The following is a 12,741-nucleotide window of genomic DNA, read 5'->3' as shown; positions in this document are numbered from 1 at the left end:
CCATGCGATAGAAATCCATCTACGCGATCAGATTCAGCATACTCTTTCTTAAAGTTTCCTTCCCTTTGCTTGATCCTGCTAAATATCAAAATGCAACTGAGTCACATTTTGTATTAAGAATAATCAACTGGGAACTTAACAGAGTTAGATAGTGGACTTTACCTGAAGTAAAGTCAAACTTTTGACTTTACCATCCTTATGATCTTTCAGGTAAATTTGGCAGCTTCGCAACCAATGCCCCTTCCTTTGGCAATATGGACTCTTTGGTAATGATACATGGGACTATCTCAGACTTAGCCTTTCTCTTTACTATTTGGTCAACCGAGTTGACTATGGCCGATCCCTTTCCATTGGGAAGAGAAAGCTTTTACTGGGTATCCAATGTTACCATTGTCAATGTCCATTGAAGGTTTGGGAAGTTGATCTTCTAATCAAATTTGTTTTACTAGTCCTCAAATAATTTCTGATTCAGCAGCACCAAGCAAATAGATAAGATCATTAAGGGTCATGTCATAGTCTGTTTCATAGTGGTCCCAAAGGAACTCGCTATGTGACTTAGAAATTGATTGGACATCCAACTTCCTCAAGACTTTGACACCCAACTCTCCCGGCTTGTCAATATGTGACTTTATCTCCAAGATGTGAGCACACATAGACTTTGCTTGCCAATAGGGTTTGAGTGACCTTAAACTTTTCAAGAACTTGTGGGTTAGGGAGAATAATTGGAGGAGGTGACAGAAAAGATGTATGATTTCCATGAACCAACCATGGGACATCATCTTCATTAGGAAAGCTTGTTCCAAGATATTTGGGATGATCAGATGTCTAAACCAGACATCTAATATGGGAGATATTCAAGTAAGTTGATTTAAGTCCTTAATATAACACCCAATATGAAATACTAAGGCTAGGACCCAACACAATATTTTATAACTTGGAAGAGGGATGCTGTAATCCAGGCTATAAAATATTTGAAGGTAGGTGAATGACGATTCATCAATTTCCACCATGAAAAACGAAATAATTTATTAGGTTTTAATTGGATTTGAAACTCCTAGATCTTTTGAGATTCATTGAACTGTTCAATGGCATGTTTCAATCTTGATTGTGCCCTTCAGGTTTTGTGACTGGGATGCCGAGGATCACAAAACAAGGTGTGAAGTAACCATGCAAATTACTTGGTACTCTTAAATGTTTATCACTTAACCGATGTGCCGGTTAACCACACACGCTCCACCGGCCTATGATAAACTTTAAGAAACCCTTTGCCTACTTTGTTAAAACCAGTTAGTGTGCCGGTTAACCACACACGCTCCACTAACAACTCAAACAAAGTGCAAAGTGTAATTTCATGGATTAGCACCTTATTCACATTTTCCTAAGTAACTAAGATTGGGAGTTTATAAGTGTTTAGTTACTTAGTATTTATCATTATACTTATAATGAAGGGGGAATTATAGTCCTTGTCCTACCCGTTCGGCTAACGACCCTCCACCAGTCAAGGAAGCGGTGGGTGAGAGTGGACACCCATTAAACTTCCATTTAATATGCAGTAACCTTATACCCCCTTATAGACCGGCTTCGTGAATGAGGCCTACTAATGGTAATACGACTTATATATATATATATATATATATATATATATTATTAACTTATAATATTATAAAGTATAAGGGTTGAATTTTAACTTTTAAAATCCTAAGGGCTTAATTTGGAATTAAAGTATTCATGAAAGAAAACTTTTCAAATTCCAAAACTTAAGGGCAAGTTTTGAACAATTAAAAAAAATTTCAATTCCATAACTTATGTTTTTAAAGTAGTTTTAATGAAAAACTCTTCAAGTTCCATAACTTGAGGACAAGTTATGGAAGACTTTAAACTATTAAAAGAGTATGACTTTTCTTTATTCATAACCTATGGAAATATTTATGAGTTTTATGAATCTTAAATGTGACTTTTCATATAAATTGAGGACAAGTTACAAAAACACATTTTAGAACCAACTCTTAGATTAATTTGGATTGAAAACAACAATTTCACATAACTTTTCTATTAATCTAAGCATCTCATAAGAACAAGATAATTCAATCAAAAATTTTCATGTAATTAGCCTAACCATTAAACTAATACAAAACATGAATCTATTGACAATTATCTTTGAAATTGGATTAGAATGAACATTACCACATCAAAAACAAGTTTATAGGTTCAAAAACAGCTTAGGGTAATGATTCTAGTCCAATTCCAGCCTTAAAAGTCGAAAATATGCTGTCAGGGGGTCCTACTCGTCGAGTGTATGAACCTACTCAACGAGTAGGATGAGTTTCCTCATGGACTCGGCGAGTCCATCAGTGTATAATTGAAAATTGTTTTTTCAGCATTTTTCAGCACTTTGCATCAAGTATAATTGAAAACAAGCCTAGGATCTGATACCACTGTTGGGTTTTGAGCATTCTAACACTCCTAAGTGTACATGCAACCCTAAATACCTTGGATCTATGTTTTCTCTATTATACATGCAAATATGAATATTCCAAGGTATTACCCTATCTAGCATACAATCTTTGATACTTGGGTAATAGAACAAGTTAGAAGACATACCTTTTTATGTAGCTTGATTCCTTGATGCTTAAGAGCCGAGTGCCCCAAGTGTGACACCTCAAATGGTTCACACAACATCAAATACACTTGGAATAACTTAGAGAGAAATGAACACTTCATGAAATCGGCTATCCCTCACCATTCCTTTATAGTCTCTCATGGTTGCCGATTTTGTGAAGAATAAGATGCTTATATAGTATGTCACAGTTAGGGTTACACCATGTAAACCCTAGTTGTCATGGCCTTTCATTTCCATGATCCATGGGTATAAAAACACCATGGAGCATCCACGGAGCATCCTATGGGTTTTAGCCCAACTTGATAATCCATGGAGCATTAGCCCACTATACAAGTATGGATGATTTACAATCAACCCATATATTTAATTAGTCTCCTTTTGATCACTTAATTAATTCCAAATTAATTCTTGATCAATACTAATTAAATAATCTTATTAATATATTAGAACTTATAACATATTACCAAACCTTAAGTGTTATTTCTCTCATTTTAGTCTATCCAAATGCATGATGCCATGCAACCCAAATGGACCATGCTAATCGGGTCAAGTACATACCAAATATAGTTATGGACTTAGACACTAATCCAACAATGTATACTTGTATACTTTTTGTAAAATACCTAGATTTTAAGAGTATACTTTTAGTTCAGAGCGCTTCGGCCCCTTAGTGTTTATAGTTGTATATCAGTTCACTATAAACAATGCTCTGATACCAATCTGTCACACCCAAACCAGAACGGCGGAAACGTTTGGGGTCGGAAGACGTCATGTACAGTATCATAACAATTGTATAATAGGAATCAAAGCAAACACAACCATTACACTGATAAGGTAAAGTATTTACATCTGTTCAATACATAGTTTGTATGACATCAAAATGTATAGCAAAAGTATAAAAGACGCGACTCTAAAAGCTTCGTCTTCTCAAAATCTACGGATGTACCTGTCTTATCGGTTCCCTGAGAATACAAGTGATTTTGAAAGTGTATCAACATTTAAGTTGGTGAGTTCATGAGCATCTTTTAGTGAAGGAAATCTTGTCTTTGTACTTTGAAAATACTAGTATTGTTTCTCCAGAAAATCCAATATTTTCTATAGTGAATGTAATGTAGTCATGTATGTTCCTTGTAAATGTGTATTAGTGTACTCAGTATTATAAAATAGTGTATTGTATCAGTATTAGAAAATAGTGTATAGTTGGAGTAAAAGTAGTGTACTGTAATAGCATTTATATAAAAACCTTAGTATGAATGCCTAGTATTCACCAGTTGTAGTGTAAAGTAGTGTACAATAGTAGTGTTCGCATGAAAACCTTGTATGAATGCCTGGTTACTACCAGCTGTAGTGTAAAGTCGTGTACCATAGTTTTACTAATGAAAATAAAATCATTGAAGTAGTGTTAATCCCGTAAACAAATGTTTTAGTTATACTGTTGTGAGTTTCATTTGACAACCCGTAAATTTCTATCTTGTAAGTCAATCTAACCAATCAAAAGTCAGACTTCTTTTCTGCTATCCTTTAGACTGTGTTAAGGGTCATATTTAGGTTTCTAAGCCTTGTCCATGAAGGGTTTTGAGCATTCTAACACTCCTAAGGTGTACATGCAACCCTAAATACCTTGGATCTATGTTTTCTCTATTATACATGCAAATATCAATTTTTCCAAGGTATTGTTCTAACTAGCATAATATGAAGAACATATAATATAAATTCTAGTAGAATTACATACCTCTTTGTTGTAGCTTGATTCCATGGAGCTTAAGAGCCTAGTGCCTCAAGTGTGACACCTCAAATGGTTCACACAACATCACCAACATCTTGGAATAACTTGAGAGAAAACGTTCCTATGCTCAAATTGGCTAGCCCTCATGTGTACACACACTAGTGCGAATTTCTTGAGCCATGGGGTCCTTATATATGGTGGCTATTAGGGTTACACCATGTAACTCATGTCTTTCCATATTCTTCATGCTCCATGGGTTAAAAGCTCCATGGAGTATGCATGGGTTACTCCATGGGTTTAGCCCAACATGAAGAACTATGGGTCATAAGCCCACATATATAAGAATGAATGATTTACACAATAAATCCCCATATATTTAATTAGTTTCCTTTTGATCACAAAATTAATTCCAAATTAATTCTTGATCAATACTAATTAAATAATATGATTTCATATTAATATATTAGAACTTATAATAAATTAACAAATCATAATTATCCTTTTCTCACAAAAGTCTATCCAAATTGTTCCGATGCCATGCAACCCAAATGGACCATGCCAATCGGGTCAAGTACATACCAATTATAGTTATGGACTTAGACACTAATCCAACAGTCTCCCACTTGGATAAGTCTAAAACTATTATTGCGTATGACTTCAAAACCCGACTAGCAATCGTAGCTCTTAAAAGCCGCTGTCGAACGTTGAAGAAATCATTGACGCGTCCATTAGATAAGGGATCATATATTCCTCCATTCTAAATATCATATGGACTGAGACATGGATTATAACCATTCTCTCTGTCCATTTGTTGTTTCCCAATTTCCGATTTATGACGACCGACTAATTAAACAAATCAAATCAGTCCTGGCTTGGCCAAGCACTTCGGGGTATCATCACTAAATCATCGAGGGGCCACAGATATCGCTTCTATCCCTTTAAGGGTAAAAGGATTGGATAAACTTCGACTCATATGCTTGTTCTACTACTTGTCGAATCATACACAAAGGCACGTTTTATAACATCGAGTCACCAATGCGTTTTCGTATAATCAATGCATAACCAAATCATAGGAAACATGTCATATTTCTAGGTTTGAAGAATATAAGATATTATCGTCTCATGATCACTCGTGATAAAATCCATGAAGTGAGTCAAATGAGCGTGGGTTTAATCTAATACTCAGAACTTATGAGCACTCATGAATGTTGCAGCAACTCTTGCTATGTCCACTACCTTGGACATCTACAAACCAACTTCATGACAGTCTTGATTCATATCTACTTCCAACATATGACCGACTGTGGATGGTTTGAATAACTTAGTCATTCAGGAAGAACGACCTAGTTATTCTGGAAGTCAAAACATGCAAAGTGAAACACAAGAATAATCGAATCCAATATGGTCTCAGAACTTATGAATATAAATAGAACACCTTTTATTTATCACCATATTGATTACACATTATTCATTGCATACTGTTTCAAACTATCAAATTTATACTTGAATTAAAACAATAGTTGTCCCATGCTCCGAGCATGTACACTATGTTTTCTAAACACTAGTCATGCCATACACCAAGTATGCACACTATGTTTTTCCAAACATTAGTTATGCCATACACCAAGTATGCACACTAAGTTTGTCTATGATCTTTACTTTGTGAAATAGATCGATTGAACATAATTCCAATGATTCTCATTTCACAATCCCAAATCCTTACCGCAAATGCAAGAATTCCAAATTCCTGCCATTTACCTAAATCTGTTAGATTCTAAACTTATATGCACTAATCCTCTGTAATGATTATGCACAAAGTCACAAAGACTTGTCAACAGACATTACAGAGTATTCCAATGGAGATCAACTCCATGGAAACAAAGTCTCATATTCAAAGTACATTGCTTTGAACATCCTTCTTGCATTAAGTTTTCTAATCTTACACAGATTTAATGAATAACTTCCACCTATGGGAATATTTCCATATTCTCATTTTGACTATCACTTCTGAACAAGAGTTGCCTCTTTTCAAAATATGTCAAAATGGTCCTCTCCAAACATTTACACCATACTTCCAACTGTCCCTGAGCAACCAATCTTTGGTAAACCTTAGATTGTCCTCGAAAATTGCTTAATCATTTTAGTCATATCCAATTCTAGACTTTTCCCCTCTTAATGCCCTGAGCATTTGTAAAGTTTAGAAAGGATGAATATCATAGCACATGCAATCGATCCTATATCCGAAGTATATGGGACACGATTCATGATATCTCACATAAAGACATGATACTAGACAGTCTTTCTGCCATAATATTTCTATTTCTATTTGCTAAGTTCTCATAATTCAGATTATGAAAAGGGATTTTGTAATCATAATCGAATTTTAGAACGCAAATAATGGACCCATATATAGAATTTCCTTATGTTAAGCCATTCCAACATAAAATTCATATATATATATATATATATATATATATATATATATATATATATATATATATATATATATATATATATATATATATATATATATATATATATATATATATCCTTGACTAAAGATGATTAAGACCTCAATCTAAACTTTTAGAATTGAAATGAAGTATAATTTCCTCTCCCTTAATTATAGCAAAACAACTTTTCCCAATTGAAACTTTTGTTTTCTATAATTAATATTGCTAACTTGCAACACTTATCATAATTATCATGCTCCCACTAACATGATGATTATTATCATAACACTTATGCTCCCACTAGCTTTGACATGTACTCAGAAATCAGCTGGACTTCTAGAAATCAATACTTTATTGACTTTCTTACAAAATTTCAGATTCTGATACGAGATGCTTTGATAAAAACTTTATCAAAATCATACACCTTTCCTTAGATAGCACATATGTGTGTCTAAACAATTTCAGAACTATGAAAAGGGATGCTGTAATCATAGTCTCAATTGTTTAGATCTTTTCCATTCCTCACAATTCCATGTTAGTGTGCCGGTTAACCACACACGCTCCACTAACGACTTTGAGAATGCAAATATCACAATTGCTATCTACTTAAAATCACTTAGTGAAAGCGTTTCCTCACCATCATTTTCATGAATCGAAGAGAAACCTTATGACACTTAGATTTTATGGTGTATGTGTTCCTATCCATGTGAATTTGTCAAAACCATAATCTCAAGACAAGGTTAGTGACAAATCCAAACTCATATGGATTGAACTTGTGCAATCTTAACTTCTTGCCACCTGGCAGCACAAGGGCCTGCCATTGCTTCCAGGTTGTTATGCAACCAATTGAGAACTCTCAGAACTCATATGCAAAGTCAACTTTAACTGGAATGGGCATAGAAATAGGAATATGTCAACACGATAGGTTATAAACCTCACGTCGTGTGCTAGTGATAAACTATAGGTTTTTATTCTTGATTAGATCTTGAAACTCTTTCAGGATCGTTTAGACTCCCACTGTCCTCTTGACATATAAGACTCTCTTGCCAAATATTCAAGAGATAGTGCGGATTCTTTAGCAAGACAAACACTTCACACAATTGGCCTTAGTTGGTCTTTGTTTTATCCAAAACATCACAACTTACCAATTTCAAATGTACACGAGTAGGACATATTTTACTCTTACATTTGACAAGTGTTATAAACCTTTCTTTAAGATATATCACTCAAGTTACAATCTTGGAGTATGACTCTAAGAATTGTTTTGGAACGAAGTATGACCCATCTTCTTGATTTAACCATTTCAACAATTCGCGACTCCTCTTCTTAGCCATAAGAATGCACTAAGATGTCCTTAGAGGACCAATTGTGATATGGTTTCTTAATCATTGAGATGATCACAAAAACATGATACTAAAGTACTCTCCCATCTTTTCAGATGTGAGAAACTTTTATCTTTTCTGCCTAATTTGATTCTTCCCATTCGTTCTGCCACACATCGAAACTTTTCCAATGTTTCAGAATTATACTTAAACTTGTAAGTATAACCATATTTACTAAACTTTAGTAAATCATGACGAATAGTCTTATCGATCTTTTGTGGTGGACTTGACCAGTGAACAAGAATGTGTACTCGATCCCTTAGTCCTTTACCTGACTCACATATACATGTGAACAAGGAATTAGTCTTAATTTTCCAAAGATGAAAAATCTCATTCATCATACTATACAACTTGAATGATTCCAAGTTTCGGTCCAATTGAAACCTTGGGTGATGAGAATCTTTCATTATTTAGTAAATTTAGACACTACCACAAATGAAAGAATCAAATTCATATTTTCATTATTGCTAGAAACATACAAATATCAATTTTTCATAAATGCCATTGCAAGGAGGTATAATAAAATAAAACAATATTTTATTTATTTATAAAAATGCAGAAAAATCTTTTCTTTACAATGCAATTTTAAATGAAAAACTATGTTATTACATATTTTTCTAGCAATCTATCATAACTCCTAAGTAGTAGCTCAAGAATCTGATCTTCGAACCATGCGATTTGAAATCCATCTTCGCGATCAGATTCAACATACTCTTTCTTTAAGTTCCCTTCCCTTTGCTTGATCCTGCCATACATCAAAATGTATTAAGAATCTTCAAATAGGAACTTAATTGAGTTAGATAGTGGACTTACCTGAAGCAGAGTCAAACTTTTTGACTAGACCTTCTCTTAGACCATTCAGGTAGTTAAGGCAGCTTCGCAACCAATGCCCTTTCCTTTGGCAACAGAAACATATGGAACCTTTGGGAACGGCACACATGACTATCTCAGACTTAGCCTTTCTCTTTACCATTTGGTTAACCGAGTTGACTATGGCCGATCCCTTTCCATTGGGAAGAGAAAACGTTTCTGGATATTCAATGTTACCATTGTCAATGTCACACCCCCAAACCGAAATGGCGGAAACATTCGGGGGCGTTGGACGTCATGTCAAGTATCACAACACATGCAGTATAGTAATCAAAGTACAACAACCATTGCATTAATAGTATAAGGTTTTTTTTACATAGGTTACATTTAGCAACAACATCAAAAGTAGATATAGAGAATAACATAAGATGCAGCTCGGTACTAGGCTGTCTCCGCAAAAGCTCCCGGAGTGTACCTGTCTACTGACGACCTGAGAATACAAGTTATTTTGAAAGAGAGGATCATCATTTTAATGCTGGTGAGTTCATAAGTATTTTAATGACATTGATATAAATACATGTTCTTCCTCAAAATAATCTCACAAAAGTTTATAGAGTATTTGAATTCCTTCCAGAAAATCCTATATTTTCTATTAAAAGTAGTCTTCTACCAAGACTCGACTGTTTCATGTTTAAAAGAATGAGTTTCTCTACTAAAAGCAGTCTTCTACCAAGAATCGACTGTTTCATGTTTAAAAGAATGAGTTTCTCTACTAAAAGCAGTCTTCTACCAAGACCCGACTGTTTCATGTTTAAAAGAATGAGTTTCTCTACTAAAAGCAGTCTTCCACCAAGACCCGACTGTTTCATGTTTAAAAGAATGAGTTTCTCTACTAAAAGCAGTCTTCTACCAAGACCCGACTGTTTCATGTTTAAAGAGCATTTTTCCCAAATGTTACTATCATTATCAAAATATAGTTTTACATTATCGTTTTATGTCAAAAAGTTCCAAGTTTAATGTATTAAGGAAAAATATTATAGTACCGTAGTTTTATATGTAGAAACTACCGTGTACTAATTACCTTAAGGCCATGAATTATAAGGTAAATGTGAAGATACTCGTAACCATACTGATTGACGGATGTAAACACGACGATCTGCTGACGTCGAAAGAAATGTGACATTTGTCACCCCTTGGCTTGGTCGGCTGGGACTGTACCTAGCAGTCAGGATGTGGGATGGTCTGTCCCGTATAGATCTATACACATAATGCACGCTCTCCCTCCAGGAGACTCTAGTTACCAACTCGACAACGGTGAAATCCGCGTCATGAGGATGTATCTCATGCTCTGATTGATATATACGTTTCTTTTTACTAAAAGTACATGTTTTAGAATATTGATATACCTAGTTTCTCTTCATAAAATTTATTGTTGGTTTCTAAACTATACCTACTATAGTTTACTTGAGAGGTTATCTAGGTACCTTTGCTACCCAAAGGCGCTGAACTGGAGTAAGAGTTTTAATATCTAAACATATATACATAATATATAACTAGGACTTCAACGACACTCGGACAAATAACCTGATACTCTAAGTCCACAACCAAACAAGGAACATGAAATAAAGCGGGCTATCAGTCCTAAGTCCTTCAAACCCTACTTATATAACTATATCTATATAGACATGAATCTTAACAAGAATATAAGTTTAAAGACTTTGATAAAAGTTTAGTAATTTAGAAAGAGATTTTTGTACTTTAAAAGAGATTTGAAAACAAGATTTGAAAAACATTTAGCTTGATAAGCAGTTTAACATGCAAAAATCTATTTGATTGACAGTTATTAATCACATGTGGTTGATATAATAACTTAATAGTTCAACTTGTATTCCCCCCCATAAAAGCATTTAAAATCATTTCAAAGGTTAATTAAGGGGTATGAACTCACCTGAAGTGAGTAACTCGAAAGAAAGATTGATATAGGATCGTCGGGTGTCGAATGAAGTCGTAAGCACAAACGGATCCTAGTTTAACATGTAATAACACATATATGAATACACTTAGGGTATATAACCACTAATAGACACATGGACACACCTTAGGGACATGAAAACACTTAGAATTAAGTGTTACAAACACCTATTGAGGTCCCTAAATGAGTGTAGGGCCTTAGATTTGAGTGTAAGGCCACCAAACTTGACTTTTATGTGTGTGTGGCCAGGTGTACGGCCAGGGTGTGCGGCCAGGCCTGTGTGCGGTCGTACATGGGAGTGTGCGGCCGTACATAGGAGTGTCCGGCCGTACATAGGAGTGTGCGGCCGTACACTCTTCATTCATGCACAAAATGTCGATTTCCGGGTGTTTCAAAGCCAATACCAAGTCCAACTAGCAAATGAAGGCCAAACTCTTCACCTTGGAGAGTCTTTGAGGTGTGTACGACCACCTTATGAAGGTGTGCGGCCGTACACCTTCAAGTGACGAAGAACACAAAGAACATGATGAGTTTTAAGCTTAGATCAAGGTGTCTTACCACTATAACAAGCTGAATGATGGAGTAATTCACGTTCTTGAGGCCTTTAAAGTGTTCTTGGATGAAGTTTTTAGAGAGAGAAAGTAGAGAGAGAAAGTAGAGTGCAGCCAAATGAAAGGAATGAAAGAAGAGGGTCACCTTATATATATAAGGGTGAGTGTGCGGCTGGAGGGTGGGTGTGCGGCTGGCTGGCCGCACACACGGGTGTGCGGCCGCACACACCTTCTTTGGTGTGCTTGGCCCGATTTTGTGATGCTACACACTTTCTAACCCTTCTTAAGACTCATATCTAGGTTATACTAAGCCTAAAACACTCATATAGACCCACAATTTCGTTAAAAGATAGCAAAACGAAGGCCGCCACTCGGCTGAGTTGAATAGCTAAAATTTACAAGATAAGTATTTTCGGGTTGTCACATCATCCCCCCGTTAGAGGGAATTTCGTCCCGAAATTAGAATCTTAACGAACACTCAAGGATGGATACGAAAGATGTGGACACTTCATGCTCTAGCTGATCCGCCCGTTCCTTAGGGAAATCAGGTCCATATTGAGTTTTAGCGAATTTTCGTTACGAGGTATAATTTCTTTTTCGATCTCTGGGCCACACGGGATAAGGTTTCATCGGTTTCCTTTTTACTGAGCTAGATTTCTCCCGTTTCCTTTAACAAACGTGGTTCTGGTTTCCATGGATCAAATCGAGAAAATGGTGAGAGTTTTGTCGGGTACTACCGGTTCATTCGCTGAGACGTGGACAGGTTAGGGTGGAATTGATGGAATCCCTAAAGCAGTCTGGGTTTGACGGATACTTGACCAATTCTATCAAGAATCTCTGATGGTCCTCAGTTCTTTGGAATATAGAACGTTTCAGTACTCAAAACATAATGTACTTCCATGGTGAGATCATCACTTGGCGTGATTACCATTCTGAGGTTTCAAAAGTTTTCCCTTACTGGAGGTGTAGTCCTCATGATTGGTTCCTAGGAGTCTCAGGTCGTATTCGGATTCGAATTTCCTACTGGTTGGCTTTCGGAGATTTTCTGGATCATTGAAGGTGCTGACTATATGCTGGCATCTATTGGTTGTGTGGCATCTACCTCAGCCCAGTGCAGAAAGGACCTGCACTTTCGACTCATGAGGTGTTTCTAACGGAATATCTGTCACACCCCGAAACCGATGGCGGAAACGTTCCGGGGCGGAGGACGTCATGTGTAGCATCACA

Source organism: Lactuca virosa, chromosome 8 (genome assembly GCF_052849685.1).
Source record: "Lactuca virosa cultivar CGN04683 chromosome 8, Lactuca_virosa_CGN04683_v6, whole genome shotgun sequence".
NCBI classification, from domain to species: domain Eukaryota; kingdom Viridiplantae; phylum Streptophyta; class Magnoliopsida; order Asterales; family Asteraceae; genus Lactuca; species Lactuca virosa.
Note: the sequence above shows the minus strand (reverse complement) of the source record.